The sequence below is a fragment of the Puntigrus tetrazona genome, chromosome 16 (genome assembly GCF_018831695.1).
Source record: "Puntigrus tetrazona isolate hp1 chromosome 16, ASM1883169v1, whole genome shotgun sequence".
NCBI classification, from domain to species: domain Eukaryota; kingdom Metazoa; phylum Chordata; class Actinopteri; order Cypriniformes; family Cyprinidae; genus Puntigrus; species Puntigrus tetrazona.
The window spans coordinates 7,957,974-7,973,885 of NC_056714.1; the positions used below are offsets into that span (position 1 = coordinate 7,957,974).

At 37.6% G+C, this 15,912-nt stretch overlaps 1 long non-coding RNA gene across 1 annotated transcript; it reads right to left on the bottom strand.

The window, feature by feature from the left end:
- Positions 1–907: 907 nt before the first annotated feature.
- On the bottom strand, positions 908–2,402 carry LOC122360975. Its single transcript, XR_006252846.1, has 3 exons — positions 1,819–2,402; positions 1,529–1,580; positions 908–1,393 (listed from the first exon to the last, which is right to left on the bottom strand). It is a non-coding gene; the product is annotated as an uncharacterized LOC122360975 (long non-coding RNA).
- Between the last annotated feature and the right edge of the window lie 13,510 nt (positions 2,403–15,912).

Consider the following 15,912-nt stretch of genomic DNA (forward strand, 5'->3'; position numbering starts at 1 on the left):
AAAAAATAATAAAAAATTCCAAAGGATTAATGAACATACATTTTCGACCACAGAAAACATCTAAACATCTAAATTCAGTTAACCATTTGATTCCACTGGGTTAAATAAATTAGTTTAATTTGTAAGGGTTAGGTATGAATATTTTTCTTGCATTCTAAAGGGGAAAAAAGGAATCTAATCTAGTTCTAAATCTATATTGATTCTTCTATCGTTTATTTATTAAATTCTGATGCACACTGAAAAAAATGTGCTTTCAAAGAAGAGGTTTTCTATTTTAGATTTTAATGATAGATCTCCCATTCAAATTTTATTACAGTGTTTCCAGGTTGTACCAGCATAATTCTTTCTTGGAAAAGTTCTTATAAAACAAATCATTACTTACCTCTAACATTAACAAGAGCTTCTCCCACTCGTTGAACACACATAAAATATTAATGGTGTGGGTTTGAGAAACACTCACAACTCGGGTATCAGACAATTAATAATTAGCAAATAAAATCTAAAAAAATGAATACTTTATAACTGTTCACAACTTTACATTTTCATATATCACAGCTTAGGTAGTCAAGTCAGGTTTCTTTCTATTCTCTCTCTCAGTTACTTGTAACTAGAGTATGACTCTCTCAGGTACTTATCAGTACAGTGTGATGTGCATGCTTGCATGAATAATTAGAAATAAAAAAGAAGAAACATAAAAAAATATATATATATATATATATATATATATATATATATATATATATATATATATATATATATATATATATATATATATATATATATATATATATATATTTTTTTTTTTTTTTTTTTTTTTTTTGTGGATGAAAATATAAAAGTTTAAAAATATATATTTTTAATGAATATTATTGGCCTTGACACCCTGCCATGAGGGTGTGATGTCTGTGTGATGTCTTTTCTTAAAATTCTTTTACAAAATAAATAAATATATATATATATATCCTTCATTCAGTCATTCACAACCGTTTTTAATAATAATTTAACAGAAAATTTAATAGAAATGTATTCTTTTTTTAAATTAAAAACATGGATAAAAACAATGAACATGTGTCATGTGCCAAAGGCTTACTGAAAAACCAGCACTTTGAACCAAAACTGATTCCTAAAAAAGAAGGGACCCAAATCATGCCTCTCATAAGCGCTCCTCCCATCAGATAGCACGCTCTCACCCATACATCATCTACTAATTCTCTCGTCTGGGTTAAGGTTAGGCAGACAAGGTTTTGGCAGGTAGAACTCCTCAGAGTTAGCCTCACTGCACTCCATCAACACCGCTCGCAGTCATTTGTTTTCCCACTCTCCTCTATCCAAGCCCTTCTAATGAAGTTGTCATTTTCTCCTGGGCAGACGCAGCCAGCATTCCCTTGCTCTGCTGAGGAAAGGGTGGGAGTAGAATAAAAAAAAAGAAGAGAAAGAAAAAAACATTAACTTCAGTTCCAAGGCATTCTACAATGCATTAGGTCATGAGAATTTAATCATACGCCGCTCAAATGATGAAATAAGTCACCGAAAGGGCCCGGGTTGAGCTTCACCATTGGTCACTCAAAGGTCATCTCCATCTGCGGAGAGAGGAATGATAAATAACTGGGGCAAAACAGTATTATTGAGTTTCTTCCTCACTTGTAACAGTAGAACAAATTAGCAGTCCTCAAAGACAGTCCAGGTTCCAGAATGAGTTTGCTCAGCTTCTGGGAATTCTGGCTGACAGATAGAAAAAGTGCACAGCGCTTGAGGAATGGACGTATCCAGTCGCCCGAGTTATTTTTGTTTGCCGAAATTCAGAAGTGGGCCTGTTACCCTGGAGGCAGCTCGTGTTTTCCATGTAGCTCAGCGTCTTGGCAGGGTCCAGATCCTCGGTTTCCCACTCTGTCCCCCCTTCCCGCTGGCCCTCTCTCTGTCGCTCTCCTCGACCAAAGCATCCCCCAACCAGGAAAGAGAGCGCAGCCTGCAGTGGAGACAGACTGACTGCGCAGGCGGCCCGGCAGATGTACGGAAGATAAGTTTGTGTTCGTAAGCTGGGCCGTGACCCTCAGCAGCAGGACACTGACCAGATCCTGTCAGCGAGAGGGCAGAAGGGAGCCCGGCACAGCCGCTATACCCTCCCCCACAACTGCGGCCCTCCTGCCATCCAGCCTATCACGGCCCGGCGGGGAGGGAGGAGGGAAGCCCCGTGGAGCCGACGCTTTCCTCTACGGCAGCACCGCGAGGCTCCCTAACACCTCCTCCGACCCCGCAATCTCTCTCAGGCTCTGCCGACACACAATGATGGCCAGCATCATTTCCCCTCTCCCTGCCGGACTAATGGATGGAGACGTGTGACAGTGACGCCGGAGTACTTTTCGAAAACACTCCATCAGCAGTTTCTCATGGCTGTAGCTCTTAGAGGAACCAAAGAAAGCTTTTGCTTGCGGTTGAGAGTTGAGACGTGGCTGGAAGGAGAAGCAAAATCGTAACAATTTAAATGTTTCTTTAAGGTTGCAAACATACAACAGTACAGAGAGTAAGTTGAGGGGTTTTTTTACTGAAAAAGGGGTGGCTACTTGAAAATGTAAAAAATTTTTGGTGTGGTGGTGCGTATAAAATAAGGTCAAAACTTAAGACTGATACTTTTTTAAGACACTCATGGTGAATTGGTGGCTAATTGTGGTTGATGAGTATACTTGTGTTGTGGCTACACAGTACACAGCTCACTTTTAAAACAAGCGGCTTTCTGTTTGCCAGTTCAAATGTACATAACCAACCTGAATCTGTTGCAAAATATGCACGAGGCATTCTTTTTTTCTTACAAGAAACTCCCAATCAAATGGGTTCCCATTGAAATGACTATATATCACTGCCTGCCAATAATATAAAATCATAAAAAAATCATTAAGACTTTACTGCGATAGACCACTCAGTCATTCTACTAACAGTAAGTAACTTTGCAACTACATGTTGACTAGCAGTCATTAGAGTATTAACCGTGGAACATTAATGCGGCAGGCGTTCCCGATGACTTCCTGACCCTGTCTATGAGCTGAGACCATTTGGGACACAGGACAAGATGAAAGCACTGGCACAATTTGAAATGCCAACAGGAAGTACTGAAAACACAGCTTTGATGTGAACCTAATTGGGCTTTCAGCAGTTACTGTACATCTGCTTCATAGAGTTTATTTAAAGCACTGTGGCCTGATTAGTCACAATGCAGCGGAGCTCTACTGACTGGACTGTATCTTACCTTGCCTTTCAATAGGGATTTAACGCAAAAGGGAGTTTACCTTAAAGCCAAAAAAAGTGCATTCCAAGAAAACAGTGGAACTAAAATAGTAGCTGTATTTCATCTGCTCTTTTGACCACCTGGAATAAAATCGTATTCAACAAGTGATAACAAAGAAGGAGTCTAGTAATAGTTTATTCCTTAATGTTATGTGAGCTGAACTGTGTTCTGGGTGAGATTATTGATTTGTCCCTATTGACTCAATAACGTGGGAAATTAACAAGATGAAATTAAATGGAAGGAAAATAAGGAAATGGGCTCAAACATTTAACCATTTTTTAAAGTGTTGTACTTTGCACTCAAAGTACCGGGGTGTGGGTTTTTATTTTTTAAAGAGGTCCCACAGGACCTGTGCACAAGTCCAACAGCACTGACAAAACAAAGCAACACTAAAAGATAATGTATAATCTTTTCAGGGACAAAGAGTATTACAGACATTTAGGTAACGGTTGTAAGGTTCGTTGTGGCCTAATAGTTAGAGAGTCTGACTTGTAACTCAAAAGTCACAGGTTCAAGTAGGGACTGTAGGTGAGGAAAGTAAATGTACAGCACTCTCTGCAACCTTCAGTGTCCATGATTCAGACCCTTGAGAAAGGCATCAAACCTCCAACTGCTCCCTGGGTGCAGCAGCAAAAAAGGCTGTCCACTGCTGTGTGTGATTATTCGCTATTTACTGCTCTCTGTGTGTGTGTGTGTGTGTACTTGTATGGGTGAAATGCAGAGCACAAATTCCAAGTATAGGACACCATATTTGGCCATATTTCACATCCTTTGCTTTTATTTCCATTAGAAACAGTACCCCTTAATATTTTTAGACAAAGTGCATTACAATTAACCTTCCAATAATTTGTTGCATTTTTCTAGGTGACGAGGACTTCGAAGGGGATCCGTCTCTGGGGCTTATTTTGTTGCCCTTGTCTCTGCTGACATTCAGGGCTTAAATCCCATCGAATATATTCTGGAGAAACCTGAAAATGTCCGTCAGCCCCATCCAACCTGACAGAGCTCGGTTCAGTCTAAATAGTATCTGAGCAATCAAGTATATCTTTCCCATACTATAAATAGCACCAAGACGGTGCCAGCTCAAAAAATAAAAATGTAGCAATATACAGTATAGTATAAACTGTGTGATTTTAGATTGAAATTCCACCTACAACTGACAATTTGAAAATTGATATCAGGCAAAAATTGTATTCTTTTTGTTTACTTTTTTTATTTGACACTAAATGTATTTGAAATAAATGGTTGTGTCAAATATATAATGAATTAATAATTTACAAGTATTATGTTTTTGGGTTTTTTTTGGAGTTATTCCCCAAATTTTACAACCACAACTAACCTTGCCTTGTCATAACAAAGTATCTGATGTTTTAATAATAGACTCTGCAGTTATTTCCTGTATTATGTTTTTGTGTCTGCATGATCGGCTTCGTTGGGAATCTTCTTCATTACGATTTCAGCACATTTTACTTCATGCGATTACACGAGGAGGCCCTCTTAAGTGTCGCTCAGTTCAGACTTATCCAGAATCTCGCATTGGATGGAAAATAAAGTGATACTAATGGATGATTTACCCTTATATGCACATTAGTCATGCACAGCATAAAACCACTACCTCACTATTTATTTGTCCATTCCTTCGATTTTTCACGCTGGTGTCATTTAGCGAAAAACATTCGATAAAAATTTGGCTTGGTTAGCCTTTAACTCAACTTATCAAAGCGCGTTCCCGGTACGTGACGAACCTAAAAACATAGGATTTTATAAAGCCTATGCGATACTAGGAATTGCGGAGCCATTGAAGGAGCATGTTCAGATAGTTCTAGCCAATAGAAACACAATAGATGCATGACAGCAGCTTACCTCATAACTAACAATTCTTCCAGTATCCAAAATCCACACTTACTGTTGCCCCGGGAGGCAGGAGGCAGGAGGGTCTGGACTCTTTCCTCCATCACAGGCTGTACACCACATTTTTAGTACTTTTTTTTCTCTCCTCTGTGCTAATTACCAAGAAAACTAGTGAATGTGATATGTTTAGACATGGATAATAGAACTGGATAATATTTTACACCCCTTTATTGACCCCTCCACACGGTCCTGGTAAAGCAGTGTTGTTTCAGCAAATTCCCTGAGCACCTGACAAATGACACACAACCCGAAAGTGTTTAGAGTCCCCAAGAGTAAACCTACCATTATTTAACACCATCAACACATTCTTTCATCCTGTGTCACCTTCCCAAAACAGCCAGTGGAGAAGCGTCCGGAATGAACAAGAACAAGCACCATTAGAAATGAAGAGATTTAAATTTCATAATTTGTGTAAAGTATACGATTCATTGGAGGTATTTTCTCAGTTAATTCTTATTCTTTAGAACACAACCTCATCATACGTGCCATAAACTCAAATCCATTCAATTTTTACTTCCGTCGCATAATAAATGGTTTTTAATACACCTTTTATTTTATATTTGTCAATTTTCATTTTGTGGAGAGGAAACAGACCAGACTCAAACCTGTGTCTCTCACAAGTGATTCTAGCCACTGGGCCGTGACTCCAAAGGCTTTTTTATTTAACCCAGATGCAGTAAGGACCAGAATAAACAGTTACAGAGCTCCTCTGGTGGACAATGCTTTAGAAGAAACTAACAGTAGAAGGCTCTGCGAGGATACATATATTACGAATTAGTTCTTTCTACTTCAATGTGACACAACTGCTTTATTTTTATAATTATCACTGTGACAAATGGGCTCTTTTAAAAGAAAATTTTCAGCATCCGAAGCAACTCAAGTTTCATCTCCCATTTTGATAATGAATTACAAAGCTCCTATGAGGGTGTTCTGTTGAAGTTTACACTACATTAGCGGCGCACCAGAAACTTGATTCCCAAATGTTATGGGAATTTTTCAACTTGTCTCGCTTGAATCTATCAACGTGAACATTTTGAAACAAAATCTTTTGGAATAAAACTTGACTTTGCAATACTAGAGGCTATTATGAAGAGAAAATTTTTAAATCAAGATGCGTGCCTCTTTTCCCAAGCCTGTTCAAAGAAATGAGAAAAAAAAAATACATATTTCTTTCTATTTCTCCCATAAGTACACATTATGCCAAATTTTTAATGCTCAATGAAGCAAAGGTTTAAAACCCCAAAATGAGAAATCAAGTACTTTGGTTTGATGTGGTTATTCTAATTAAATTATATGAAATCATATTTTAACACAATTTCTTACAATATACTAAATAATAAAAAAAAAATACATAATAGTGCTGTCAAACAATTACATTTAATTGCATTTAAAATAAAAGTTTTAGTTTACATAATGTGTGTACAATTTGTATATTTATTACATATTTATTTAATACAAATGCATGTTTATATTTAAGAAAAACATATGTTCAATATGTTTATATATACTTTAAGACTAATACATTTAAAATTTTTCGAAATATTTACTACATATTTATTTATATATACATAATTTTTTTTAAATCCTACTAGAAATGTATCCATTTGGAAAGTATTTTCATACTTTCACAGTAATATTACCACATGCATAGCTAACTTTATGATAACACCATTACAAAGTTACCTCTATTCCAGTTTTCCTTTTCCACCTACTATGGTGCCCTGCTCCTGATAGTGAGTCTGTCTAGCCTCCCACTGCATTCATTTCTCGGGAAAAAAGCAAACATTCGATGGCAGGCTGAAAAAAGGCCATTATTGACACTAATATCCGCAGCTTAGAAGTGTTCAAATACCGCCTGAACGTATTTACCTCACACTTGCCGCGCTTTAATGTTTAATCCCTGATTCAGCATTAGACAACACAGGTAAATAGACTATTGTATGCGACACTACGTCACACGGAAAGGTGTGAGGGTGTTTGTGTCTGTGAATGTGACCTCTACTGTACACACACAGTCTTGATAGATGAATGAGAGTGAGAGGGCAACTGCAGGTAAAAGGTCAGCAACAGGTGACATGTCCATTTAACTGCTGCCGTGAGAATGAAGGAAATGGAAATGAACCTAACCCTCAATCCGATGGTATTATTTCAGCGTGGTGGGCTCCGAAGATGAAAATACTCAAACTTTTAAATCAAAAAGAACTTTGGCTCCTGAAATATTGCTAAATAAACAAGAAAGCTGATTACATGGCAACACAAACTAAATGATACACTAAGGAGTTGCCCAGGCATGATTGGTTTCCTGGATTTGTAGACACAGGCTTTAAACTGGTGCCATTAGGTATGAGATTCATCATTGTTCGGGATCAGCTTTTGACGTATGATACAGGCATAGTAAAACTACCCAATAGATGCAGATAAATTGTGTCACGTGTGTTTTATGAAAACGTAGAGATAAAATTGGGCTATTGAAATGTTCTGTGTATTAATTGTGTTGACGACTAAAAGTAGTAAAGCCATTAATTACTGCATTTCTCAGTAGCGAGATCATCATTTGTTTGTTTTTTCTTAAAACATTATATTTCAGTCTGTTTAGAATCAGAAGTCTTTATTGGGGAATAGTTTCCTTTTCAATTAATCAGTCAAACCAATATGAATTATCAAGGTCAAAAGTTTTCGTTTGAATTTATTAATGTAATTCCGACGTAAATGACTCACTCACTTACTGAATCATTTGAGCGATTCCTCCAGCAGATAAGTTCACAACGCTTCTAGCTCTCCCAAATTGCAATCAAAATAGTTTATTTAAATGCAATGTGTGGACTTTTTACACCGATCTCACAGTAATTCATACAATTCGTACGAATGACCTCACCTATCCCACTCCTAAACTTACCCCTTACAGAAAAAGTGCAAAATTATGATTTATAGTGCATAACAATTTTATGAGCATGTGCATTCTCTGGAATTAAACACATGATCACATATCATGGTATATATCGAAATGAGCTACCAAATGAGCAATTGTAGTATTCGTTCTGATGGGTCGTATTTCAGTAAATTGGACAAACGACCAATACGATACACTTATTTTTATAATTACAATAATTAAGAAGTAATTACATGCAAGTAACCCTAACCATGTAGTAAGAACATGCTAATTACAATTACTCAGTACTTAAATGTATAATTGCAAAATAAAATTTCGGTATTCACATGTGATCTGCTTTTAAGATATGACGAATGAACTTTTGTTGTTTCATGTGTTATAAGGCTTTGCAAGTCACTGTCGCTATGGTTACAGGTGATGTTCACCAATAGGCGACTTCTGTATTTAAGCTGCTGTAAAATGCTGTGATACTCGCACCTCTAAGCATATGTGATTGTCAATCCCAAACACTGACAGCGTAAATGAAGTGAAAACATTAAGTAATGTAAATTTAGTAAGCTGTATTTTAGCCATGTTGTGGCCTATTCTCCATGGAAGTTTTCCTTATGAATTAATTTCCTAACTTGTAGCTTAACTAGTTACATTGCCTCAAATAGCGTGTCCAACACTGGTTTTGTCTCCACTGCCTTCGCTATGCAATATGACACAGTTACAAAGTGAGCACTGAGTTGAGCTATGTAAATATCATATGATGTATTTAATAGCATTTACCATCTCAGGTGACGTCCTCCAAACATCATCCTGTTCAACGTCCCAAATACTCAGTGATTAATTGTCCAGAGATGAGCTCATTTACAAAGCTGACGCGTTGTGTGTGATGTTCCCATGGATATTGTCCTTGCTGGTAAACAATCAGAGGAGGGCGCAAAGATGTACTTTACCCCATCAGCCATGTAAACTTCAGGGACCACACAAAGTGTATTTATACCTCACACATCTTGATATAAACACCTGTGTTTATTAATCGAGCATCCAGTGAGCATAAACGTTCCTCACTGCCAGGCTTGGGCACCATGTTTCCTCTCGGGTCCTCTTCTGCTGCATACTCAAACTGACTGACTTAATGCAGGGCCCAGTTAAGCAGCCCCAAAAGACCATCTCTACTTGGTTATTATCGCTATCGCCCTGTCAGCTGTGACTCCGGGCGGCTCGCAAGGAATGCGACCAACCTCGCCTCAGCTCAAGACCCTCTCACTTAGGTTCTGCACAGCCACCTTCAACCCATCCATCAACCGACCCCCCTGCCCTTTTTGAAAAACAAGTACTCTCTAAGTAGCGAAGAGGTGCCAGGGCTAATTATAAACAAATCATTGATGTTTTAGGGACATGGGCAGCCTGCAGTAAAAGCCTGGAACTGAGCCATTAAGGTTGGGTGAGCAGGGGGATCTGCTGAAGTGTTCTGCTTGAGAGAGCGTTCAATAGACTGTGGAAGGGGACCTCACACGGGGACCGCAGTGCTACAGCAGAGTGACAGGTGTTTAGGAGCAGAGCCAAACAAAGACAAGAGGATGCCTAGTGGCAGGCACGAGAGGTAAGTGTCTTAGCGAGGCACATGCATTCAGAAAACCGGTGGGGCTTGAAAAAGAACATGCGTGTTCTGTTCTACAAGAAAAAAAGCAAAAACAGAAACGCGGAAAAATGGACAGTTCAGCTGCGCTCCTTGTGAAATCATTTAGGAATATGGCAAAGATCATTGAATTCATTTTCATGCTCGAAGAATTTTGCCTTGACCATATCTTGATGGCTAAACCTGACCTTAACCATGAGTAATGCCTAAAATCAGAGTGGTGTACAAGCACTGAATGTAAGTTACACTTCACAAAAACTATAAACTAGGTCTTCAAATCTGATTGGTTAATTACAATATTCTAGGGTCAACAAAGATCCAGGAACACGTCGCACTCAGTTAAATCAAGTTCTGTATACAATATACTAACTTTGAGAAACTTTGATAGCATTGTCAGCTTATTCTACTAACCCTAAACCTATCCTAACAGTCTACTGTAAGACTCAGCAGACATGTAGTTGCAAATTAATGAGAATTAGTTGACATGTAGTTACAAAGTTAGTATAGAATGTCTAAAGTGGACTATCAAATTAATAATGGCTCATAAGTGCAAGATGAGTCATCAATATTGGTGGTCCTTCTATTTTCGAAATGCATGTTTTTGTGAACAATTTGTTTGACATTGACTTCTCTAGTCTTTTCAAGCTATTCATACAATTTTAGCTTTGAAAATTGTATGACGGGGGCAACGGAAGAAGGGAAAAAAGAAAGGCCTCAAGATGCTTTTTTTTACGTAACCCTGCATTTTTACAATGGCAAGACCATCTGATGTAAGTACAGTGGTCAAACACATCTGTATAAGGTGCATGTTTACCTTCAAAAACAATGGAAAAATTTTGAGTCAAGCATGGAAAATATCTGTGAAACCTAAAGGTTTATTGCAACTTTTAATTTGTATGTCTACTAAAAAAGTACTTTATTTGAGCTTTTAGGGAATGCTAGCATAGAGGTATCCTCAAAGCTAGCAGACATGGTCTCATAGACCTTTTGTAGCTTAGCCCCTTTTCAGCACTGTTCTCTTTGTCAGTTGTCTTCGGTTTGTATTTCTACAGTACAAAATAGAGCTACTGCAAAAAAAAATTAAGATTAAAGACAAAATTTAAAAATGGCTGAGCATTGAATAAGGTCAATAAAACTTCAGTAATTATTTAATGGATTTTTAAGATTCCTTCAATTCAATTTTGGATTAATAACGCCAGATATCTATAAATTAGGACTACTAACTAGAGTGAAAACATTAATCTTCATATTTAATGCACAGTTGTAGACCATTATAGGGTCATTTTACACTTTCACCCACATTTTTGCTATTTTTGTTACATTCTTCATTCTTCTTCCTCTGGAATTTATATGGGGAATTAGAATGGTGAATTTTGAAACCTTTGTTTTTCCGAGCTTTAGGACAACAAACTGAACGGTTTAATAGAAACTCCCCAGAATTAAATGACTGTCCTGATTTTCTTTCATATTTACAGCATCATATTTAAAAGCTATTTTAAAAACTCTGTCTACTCAAAACATCCACTATTTATTTTGATATCAGCCTTAATTCTTTGGCTAGTGAGAGATGAATCTGAGAAAGAAAAAAAAAACGTCCCAGCAAGGACACAGGGATATGTGGGAGTGGGGAGTTTTGCCGTTAATTCCAAAACAGGCCGACATAAATGCACATGAGAATCCTTCACTGTGGTGAAATCATCCTCCTGTTTCATGTACTGTATGACTCCCAGTGGAAAGAACTAAATGTGAAATGGCGATTCAGGACAGCGCAGCAAAGCAATGTGTTCATGTATTCAAACCGATTTAGAATAATGGTTATGTTGTGTTGTGCGAGTTTTTGTCTACACATACATAAACCTGTTAGTGTAAGCATCATTGTAGACATGGTTTATTGTATTGGAGATTTTTAGGGTAATGGTATATAATAACGTCTCTAAAAAAGAGAAGCCAGCCCCTAGTGCACCCTCCTCTTTTGCTCTCCGCAGGAGAAAAAGGTTAAATAAATGTTAGTGATGTGATAACCCGCCTGTTTTCTGTAGGGGGCAGGCAGGCTTTACATAGTTGTGATGCACAAAGGCTGTGTAATAATGGCGTGGATTATAGACTGTTTACATTCTGGTACTTATTTTGTATCTCTCAGAATAGAATTTTGATCTCTAATTGTGTAATCTAGAGTCGGAGCTGATGCAGCGTTTGGGATTATCATAACTACCAGTTTACATCTACTTAAAGCCGTACATATTGAATTTAAAATGTAGGCCTTTTAAATTTGTTAAGGGATTACCTCAATATATTTCTCTGTTTAATATGTAGTAATATTATAATCTTTTGCTTCCTTGTGTCTACTGAGGTGAATTAATGTAGCATAAAGTATTTTTCCCACCAACAATCTGCACGTGAGTCAATATAACATTATGCATTTTAGTGCCATATTAAAAAATATAAAACTCTTATTTAATCATTTGCACTTAATTCACAGATTCTTTAGTCTAACTCCCAATCCCATTAATCCATTTCCAAAACCACTTGTCCTAGGATAACTGGAACTCCGGAACATACCTTAATTGGAAAATCCCAATTCAACTGAAGCATTTCCAGAATGTGCACTATAATGACAGTGGTTTCAAAATGATATTGATATTGGTAAGTTATAAACGTTATGTTCCGTGGTTTCAAATATTTCACTCAATCAAAAGGCACTCTGCAACAACAACAAAAAAATGATACGTGCTGGCAATATTGTAATTATTAATGAATACTGTATTAGTCAGTCTTGTTTCCTTCAACTTTGAAAACTCCACTGTGGTAAAGACGCTCTCTTTCCTTTTGAGTAACAGATGGGTGAGGCTGGAGGTGAGTTTCAGTTCACAGTTGAAAAGTGTGAATACACTACATTTACGAAAACTGTGGAGTTGACTTGTGGCTGTGGAGACCCCACTAACAATCGTTTACGATTATGAGAATGTTGTCAGAATACGAGGACAAAAGACCGAGGGCCAAGGTCAATTAAGCAGGTGCTTTTAGAGGGAACTAGTTGGAGAAATGTTCTTGCTTTATGTTGACAGAAGGAAGTGCTTGTTTTTCACAAGAAAGTCCCTCTTAAAACGTTACCCGCTGAATTTTCATTGGAAGTGTGAGATATTGTGAATAAGGGAGGAAAAGTAACAGGGAGCATAAGTCAACAATTCGTCTCTAGACTCAGTGAGTAAGTGCAAGTAATGATAATAAACATAATGGTCAGAGATTGATGTTGGATGGCCCTGACCTTGAGCACGTACAGCTTGGGCACTGGCCATGCCCACGGCAGGCGCTGTTCCTTTTGAACAATTCCCACATTACCCTTCGTGGCAAAGGAAGAAATGACAGACATCATTTCCCCCTAGGATCAAGCACTGCTGATCTCCGCGTTGACACAATTTGATGTAATCTGCTGCTCTGCACAAAATAATTGAATGTGCTGAAAATTGGGAACTATTTCTAGGTATTTCCTCTCTTTAAAGTTCAGGGCAGATTAGCTTAATTAAGGAGGGGAAAACAGGAAATTTTTAAGTCCTGTGGGTAATTAATAGGCAGCCTTGGCCAAGAGGTCTGCATGGTCATTCTCTGTAAGGATCCAGGAAAAGGTTGTGTATTTGTCTAACTTGGTACAAAAAAATATTGTTGATAAAACCAACATCTGCACATCTTCAAAACAGAACCTTGCTTGAATGCAAAACACTTAAGCAGCATTAATAATGCGTGCTTACATCATAAAATCATAAGATTTGTATAAAAAACAAAGATTTGGTGTAAGCAAGGGGATTGCAAAAGTGTCCATACTCTATAGCCAACAGGTTGTCTGTATCTTACTATAGTTCCTGAAGTGTCTCTATGCTATATCCTGTCTTACGTCATCCCTGATTTACTCTGGTTTCTTGTCTTGTTATCAGTTTTTTTGCTGGCTCCCGGGGGACTGCTGATAGTTTAGAAGGGCAGAACAACTTCGAATCTCTCACATAGAGACCACTCTATCGCAAGAACCACAAATAACCAAAGCTGTTTTCTGTGTAACTGGCAGTGTGATAATCATACTTATACAGAGCACAGGGGACCCCTTGTTATTCATTTATGTAGATTAGTTTGTCATCTAATAAACCATTTAGAAACAGGCAGAATTGTTGCAAAATAAAGAGATCATTTTCACAGACGTTTTTCTATTCGGTGATAATCAATGAATCACAAAACAACACTGAACCCCATTGACTTACAGACAAAATTGAAAAATCCAATGATGATATTCATTATTGATTTTTCAGAATTAACTAACCCAAGAATTATGAGCAAAAAATATATATATATACAGTATTTAGTTCAGTCTCGAAACTATTGATGGCACATCCTTTACATGCAACCTTCTTGCAATCACATAATTTACTCAAATGACACAAGCTGGTTAGAGTTCCTCTGAAACCCTCCACCTCCCCCAGCTCCACCTGTCTGGATTTGCTTCATGATTTTTATGTATGACTATTGTAGCAGCAACAATTTATATTCTCACAGCAGAATGTCTACTGGCAGTTTGTTTTGCAGATCTAGTCTGCCAAGACCAAATGCATGAACATTGTAATATCTATTACATGCTACAAATTTGTTTCTTAAGTATGACGTCTTGTTGCAATTTTGCGACTTTGTCACTTAGAGGGTTAACCTATACACAATCAGTCACTAAACAAAAACTTCAGGTGCTGCTCTGTTTATTGACATTACTTTGAAACTCTTTCATTTACAAAAACAAAGAAGATTATACCTCAGTCGCATCGTATGGTCACCATTAGAACAGTAGCCTTTAATGTTCACTCAAAAAAGATGAAATAAATGTAAATTTTCAATTGATTAATCTATCTAATTTTCTGCCGCTTATGCATGGCTTGCATATGACAACAATCCCCTTCCCCTGTTAAGAATGATTAGAATTTGGTTTGTTGACACATAGGTAATTGATTCAAATGGGGCTCCAATGAGTTCAGTGATTGTGTTGTTTTTAAAAGGCTTGAGCTTTGACAGAAATACGCCGGGAAGTATTGCAATTGGCGGCGAGCACAGTTTCCCATAGACCAATGTGTTGAACTCAGCTCCAAACCTCTTGGATGTGAGATGACTGTTGAGCTAGTGGGAGAGGAGAGATAGCAGTGACCTCGCTGTGAACCCATGCAAAAACTTGGATTATGTCTGGAGTATTCGGAGAAAATACTTAAATGAGCTTCATGATTTAGTGGGGCGGCTCACAGACACAGTTCTGAAATAGGGGAAAGAAGGTGAAAAGGAAACTGGGAAAATAACATTAGAGGATCGCTCTTGCTAACACAGCCGCTAGTGCATCTGACTGTCAAACCGCTGTCCTGTGGCCTACGAGGCATTTTCAAACTAAAAAGGTTTCAAAACAAGTAAAAAAAAATACTGATCTCTGTTTCACGTTTTTTTATGTGCGTACTCTTGGAAACAGCATGTCTAGTTTGGCTCAATGCCAAGAAAAAACCTACCCCTGTTTTCTTTGCAGTGGGCAATCTTTAAGAAAAGCAGGCCAAACCTCACTGTGAACTACAATATGGTTTATATCTGTAGTTATGCACAGTTTTAAAGTTAAATATATTTTAAAATAAACTATATTGCTAATTTACCAAAATCAGCTTTTTTAGGCGCCTAAGCTAGTCGTAAGTAGGGCAATCTAACCATTCTGGTTGGTAGTTCAGCTGGCAAGACAGTGCGTGAGAAAAGCACAGAACGTACATGCTCATTGGCCATCGGGTGCCGAATGTGTTTTCGGTGGGCAACTTTGGACCCAAACACTGCCAATGTGAGCCAATTCTGCAGTCTGCTTTTGTCACCACTATTTAGTTGCATCAATGTTTTAGACCAAGAAGCAGGCATGCAACTGTTTTTCTTATTGTTAAACCAGCAAAAGTCAATTCAGACACATTTGCACCATGCACTTAGATCGTTAATATAAGCTCTTGTAAAGTGAACAGTTTACTGAATTCATCAGTTTAAACGAATCATATGAATGAATGACTCAATAAGACATCTAAGTTTTCGTTTTTTATGTAGATTATTGTCTAATTTAAAGGACCTAACTTTGTTACCCCGTGATGTTCTCAACATTTAAGATGTGAGATGAGCTTTGGTGTTAACAAATTAGAATAAAAGCAACCAGAGCAGCAGTTTTGT